Source organism: Triticum urartu, chromosome 6 (assembly GCF_003073215.2).
Source record: "Triticum urartu cultivar G1812 chromosome 6, Tu2.1, whole genome shotgun sequence".
Lineage (NCBI taxonomy): Eukaryota > Viridiplantae > Streptophyta > Magnoliopsida > Poales > Poaceae > Triticum > Triticum urartu.
Window position 1 is genome coordinate 245,342,774 of NC_053027.1, and position 6,066 is coordinate 245,348,839.

The window sequence follows — 6,066 nt, forward strand, 5'->3', positions numbered from 1 at the left end:
CTCCTCGTCTCTTGCGGTGCTTGGCGAAGCCCTGCTGGAGTACCACGCTCCTCCACCACCACCACGCCGTCGTGCTGCTGCTGGATGGAGTCTTCCCCAACCTCTCCTTCTCCCCTTGCTGGATCAAGGCGTAGGAGACGTCACCGGGCTGTACGTGTGTTGAACACGGAGGTGCCGTCCGTTCGGCACTAGGATCATCGGTGATTTGAATCACGACGACTACGTCTCCATCAACCCCGTTCACTTGAACGCTTCCGCGTAGCGATCTACAAGGGTATGTAGATGCACTCTCCTTCCCCTCGTTGCTGGTTTCTCCATAGATAGATCTTGGTGACACGTAGGAAAATTTTGAATTTCTGCTACGTTCCCCAATAGTGGCATCATGAGCTAGGTCTATGCGTAGTTTCTATGCACGAGTAGAACACAAAGTAGTTGTGGGCGTTGATTTTGTTCAATATGCTTACCGTTACTAGTCCAATCTTGATTCGGCGGCATTGTGGGATGAAGCAGCCCGGACCAACCTTACACATACGCTTACATGAGACCGGTTCCACCGACTAACATGCACTAGTTGCATAAGGTGGCTGACGGGTGTCTGTCTCTCCCACTTTAGTCGGATCGGATTCGATGAAAAGGGTCCTTATGAAGGGTAAATAGCAATTGGCATATCACGTTGTGGTTTTTGCGTAGGTAAGAAACGTTCTTGCTAGAAACCCATAGCAGCCACGTAAAACATGCAAACAACAATTAGAGGACGTCTAACTTGTTTTTGCAGGGTATGCTATGTGATGTGATATGGCCAAAGGATGTGATGAATGATATATGTGATGTATGAGATTGATCATGTTCTTGTAGTAGGAATCACGACTTGCATGTCGATGAGTATGACAACCGGCAGGAGCCATAGGAGTTGTCTTAATTTATTTATGACCTGCGTGTCAACATAAACGTCATGTAATTACTTTACTTTATTGCTAACCGTTAGCTGTAGTAGTAAAATAATAGTTGGCGAGACAACTTCATGAAGAACACGATGATGGAGATCATGATGATGGAGATCATGGTGTCATGCCGGTGATGATGATGATCATGGAGCCCCGAAGATGGAGATCAAAAGGAGCAATATGATATTGGCCATATCATGTCACTATTTGATTGCATGTGATGTTTATCATGTTTATACATCTTATTTGCTTAGAACGACGGTAGTAAATAAGATGATCCCTCATTACAATTTCAAGAATGTGTTCTCCCCTAACTGTGCACCGTTGCGAAAGTTCGTCGTTTCGAAGCACCACGTGATGATCGGGTGTGATAGATTCTTACGTTCGAATACAACGGGTGTTGACGAGCCTAGCATGTACAGACATGGCCTCGGAAACACATGCAAAACATTAGGTTGACTTGACGAGGCCTAGCATGTACAACATGGCCTCGGAACACAAGAGGACCGAAAGGTCGAGCATGAGTCGTATGGTAGATACGATCACATGAAAGATGTTCACCGATGATGACTTAGTCCGTCTCACGTGATGATCGACCAGGCCCTAGTTTGACTTCGGATCATGTAAATCACTTAGATGACTAGAGGGATGTCTATCTGAGTGGGAGTTCATTAGATGAACTAATTATCCTGAACATAGGCAAAAAAGGTCTCGCAAAATTATGTCGTAGCTCGCGCTTCAGTTCTACTGTTTTAGATATGTTCCTAGAAGAAAAATTAGTTGAAAGTTGATAGTAGCAATATGCAGACAGTAAAAGGCTTTGTCCTTAATGCCACCGCTCAGTGCTGAAACCTCGAACGTCGTCTGTGATGTTGCGAGACATCTGACATACACATTTTGATGACTACGTATTAGTTTCAGGTTAAAAAAATGGTTTTAGAATTGAGGCACCGAAGACGTTTTAAAACGTCGCGAAACATATGAGATGTTTCGAGGGCTGAAATTGGGATTTCAGGCTCGTGCCCACGTCAAGAGGTATAAGACCTCCGACGATTTTCTTAGCCTGCAAACTAAGGGAGAAAAGCTCAATTGTTGAGCTTGTGCTCAGATTGTCTGAGTACAACAATCGCTTGAATCGAGTGGGAGTTGATCTTCCAGATGAAATAGTGATGTTTCTCCGAAGTCATTACCACCAAGCTGCTAGAGCTTCGTGATGAACTATAATATATCAGGGACATATATGATGATCCTTGAGATATTCGCGATGTTTGACACCACAAAAGTAGAATCAAGAAGGAGCATCAATTGTTGATGGTTGGTGAAACCACTAGTTTCAAGAAGGGCAAGGGCAAGAAGGGATACTTCATGAAACGGCAAATCAGCTGCTGCTCTAGTGAAGAAACCCAAGGTTGAACCCAAACCCGAGACTAAGTGCTTCTGTAATAAGGGGAACAGCCACTGGAGCAGAATTACCCTAGATACTTGGTAGATGAGAAGGCTGGCAAGGTCGATAGAAGTATATTGGATATACATTGTGAATGTGTACTTTACTAGTACTCCTAGTAGCACCAGGGTATTAGATACCGGTTCGGTTGCTAAGTGTTAGTAACTCGAAATAAAAGCTACGGAATAAACGGAGACTAGCTAAAAGGTGAGATGACGATATGTGTTGGAAGTATTTCCAAGGTTGATCAAATATCGTACGCTCCCTCTACCATCGAGATTGGTATTAAAACCTAAATAATTGTTATTTGGTGTTTGCGTTGAGCATAGACATGATTGGATTACGTCTATCGCAATACGGTTATTCATTTAAGGAGAATAATGGTTACTCTGTTTATTTGAATAATACCTTCAATGGTCTTACACCTAAAATGAATGGTTATTGAATCTCGATCGTAGTGATACACATGTTCATGCCAAAAGATATAAGATAGTAATGATAGTACCACCTACTTGTGGCACTGCCACGTAAGTCATATCGGTATAAAACGCATGAAGAAGCTCCATGTTGATGGATCTTTGGACTCACTCATTTTTAAAGTTTGAGACATGCGAACCATGTCTATTGGTGTATATGCATGAAGAAACTCCATGCAAATGGACCGTTTGGACTCACTTGATTTTGAATCACTTGAGACATGCAAATCATACCACATGGGCAAGATGACTGAAAGCCTCGTTTTCAGTAAAATGGAACTAGAAAGCAACTTGTTGGAAGTAATACATTTTGATGTGTGCAGTCCAATGAGTGCTGAGGCATGTAGTGGATATCGTTATGTTCTTACTTCACAGATGATTTGAGTAGATGTTGAGTATATTTACTTGATGAATCACGAGTCTGAATTATTGAAAGGTTCAAGTAATTTCAGGGAAGTTGAAAGATCGTCGTGACAAGAGGATAAAAGATCTATGATATGATCATAGAGATGAATATCTGAATTGCGAATTTGGCACAGAATTAAGACATTGTGGAAATTGTTTCACAACTAATATAGCCTGAACACCGTAGTGTGATGGTGTGTCCGAACATCATAACTGCACCCTATTGGATATGATGCATACCATGATGTCTCTTATCGAATTACCAAGATAGTTTATGGGTTAGGCATTAGAGACAACCACATTCACTTTAAATAGGGCACCATGTAATTCCGATGAGATGACACCGTATGAACTATGGTTTAGAGAAACCTAAGCTGTCATTTCTTAAAAGTTTGGGGCTGCGACGCTTATGTGAAAAAGTTTCAGGCTGATAAGCTCGAACCCAAAGCGGATAAATGCATCTTCATAGGACACCCAAAACAGTTGGGTATACCTCCTGTCTCAGATCCGAAAGCAATAAGGGATTGTTTCTAGAATCGGGTCCTTTCTCGAGGAAAAGTTTCTCTCGAAAGAATTGAGTGGGAGGATGGTGGAGACTTGATGAGGTTATTGAACCGTCTCTTCAACTAGTGTGTGGCAGGGCACAGGAAGTTGTTCCTGTGGCACCTACACCAATTGAAGTGGAAGCTTATGATAGTGATCATGAAACTTCAGATCAAGTCACTACCACAAACCTCGTAGGATGACAAGGATGCGTACTACTTCAGAGTGGTACGTAATCCTGTCTTGGAAGTCATGTTGCTAGACAACAATGAACCTACGAGCTATTGGAAAGCGATGGTGGGCCCTGGATTCCGATAAATGGCTCGAGGCCATAAATCCGAGAGAGGATCCATATATGAAAACAAAGTGTAGACTTTGGCGAACAGCTCGATGGTCGTAAGGCTGTTGAGTACAGATGGATTTTTAAAAGGAAGACGGACAAATGATGGCACGTATCACCATTAGGAAAGCTCGACTTGTCGTTAAGATGTTTTCCGACAAGTTCAAGGAGTTGACTACGATGAGACTTTCTCACTCGTAGCGATGCTAAGAGTCTGTTGGAATTATATTAGCAATTACTGCATTATTTATGAAATCTTGCAGACAGGATGCAAAAAACATTGTTTCCTCGATGATTTTCTTGAGGAAAGGTTGTATGTGATACAACCGGAAGGTTTTGTCAATCCTGAAAGATGCTAATAAGTATGCAAGGCTCCAGCAATCCTTCTAAGGACTGGAGTAAGCATCTCGGAGTTGGAATGTATGCTTTGATGAGATGATCAAAGATTTTGGGTGTATACAAAGTTTATGAGAAACTTATATTTCCAAAGAAGTGAGTGGGAGCACTATAGAATTTCCGATGAGTATATGTTGTTAACATATTGTTGATCGGAAATGATGTAGAATTTCTGGAAAGCATGCAGAGTTATTTGAAAAGTGTTTTTCAATGGAAAACCTGGATTAGGCTGCTTGAACATTGAGCATCAAGATCTATAAGGATAGATCAAAACGCTTAATGGTACTTTCAAATGAGCACATACCTTGACATGATCTTGAAGGTGTTCAAGATGGATCAGTCAAAGAAGGAGTTCTTACCTGAGTTGTAAGGTATGAAGTTAAGACTTAAAGCTCGACCACGGCAGAAGAAAGAGGAAGGACGAAGGTCGTCCCCTATGATTTAGACGTAGGCTCTATAGTATGCTATGCTGTGTACCGCACCTGAAGTGTTCCTTGCCATGAGTCAGTCAAGGGGTACAAGAGTGATCCAAGAATGGATCACAGGACAGCGGTCAAAGTTATCCTTAGTAACTAGTGGACTAAGGAATTTTCTCGATCATGGAGGTGGTAAAAGAGATCGTCATAAAGGGTTACGCTGATGCAAACTTTGACACTAATCCAGATTATTCTGAGTAGTAAACTGGATTCGTATAGTAGAACAGTTATTTGGAATAGCTCCAAATAGAACGTGGTAGCTGCATCTAGGAGATGACATAGAGATTTGTAAAGCACACACGGATCTGAAAGGTTCAGACCCGTTGACTATAACATCTCTCACAAGCATAACATGATCAAACCCAGAACTCACCGAGTGTTAATCACATGGTAATGTGAACTAGATTATTGACTCTAGTAAACTCTTTGGGTGTTAGTCACATGGGGATGTGACCTTGAGTGTTAGTCACATAGCGATGTGAACTGGATTATTGACTCTAGTGCAAGTGGGAGACTGTTGGAAATATGCCCTAGAGGCAATAATAAATTGATTATTATTATATTTCCTTGTTCATGATAATCGTTTATTATCCATGCTAGAATTGTATTGATAGGAAACTCAGATACATGTGTGGATACATAGACAACACCATGTCCCTAGTAAGCCTCTAGTTGACTAGCTCGTTGATCAATAGATGGTTACGGTTTCCTGACCATGGACATTGGATGTCATTGATAATGGGATCACATCATTAGGAGAATGATGTGATAGATAAGACCCAATCCTAAGCCTAGCACAAGATCATGTAGTTCGTATGCTAAAGCTTTTCTAATGTCAAGTATCGTTTCCTTAGACCATGAGATTGTGCAACTCCCGGATACCGTAGGAGTGCTTTGGGTGTGCCAAACGTCACAACGTAACTGGGTGGCTATAAAGGTACACTACAGGTATCTCCGAAAGTGTCTGTTGGGTTGGCACGAATCGAGACTGGGATTTGTCACTCCGTGTAAACGGAGAGGTATCTCTGGGCCCACTCGGTAG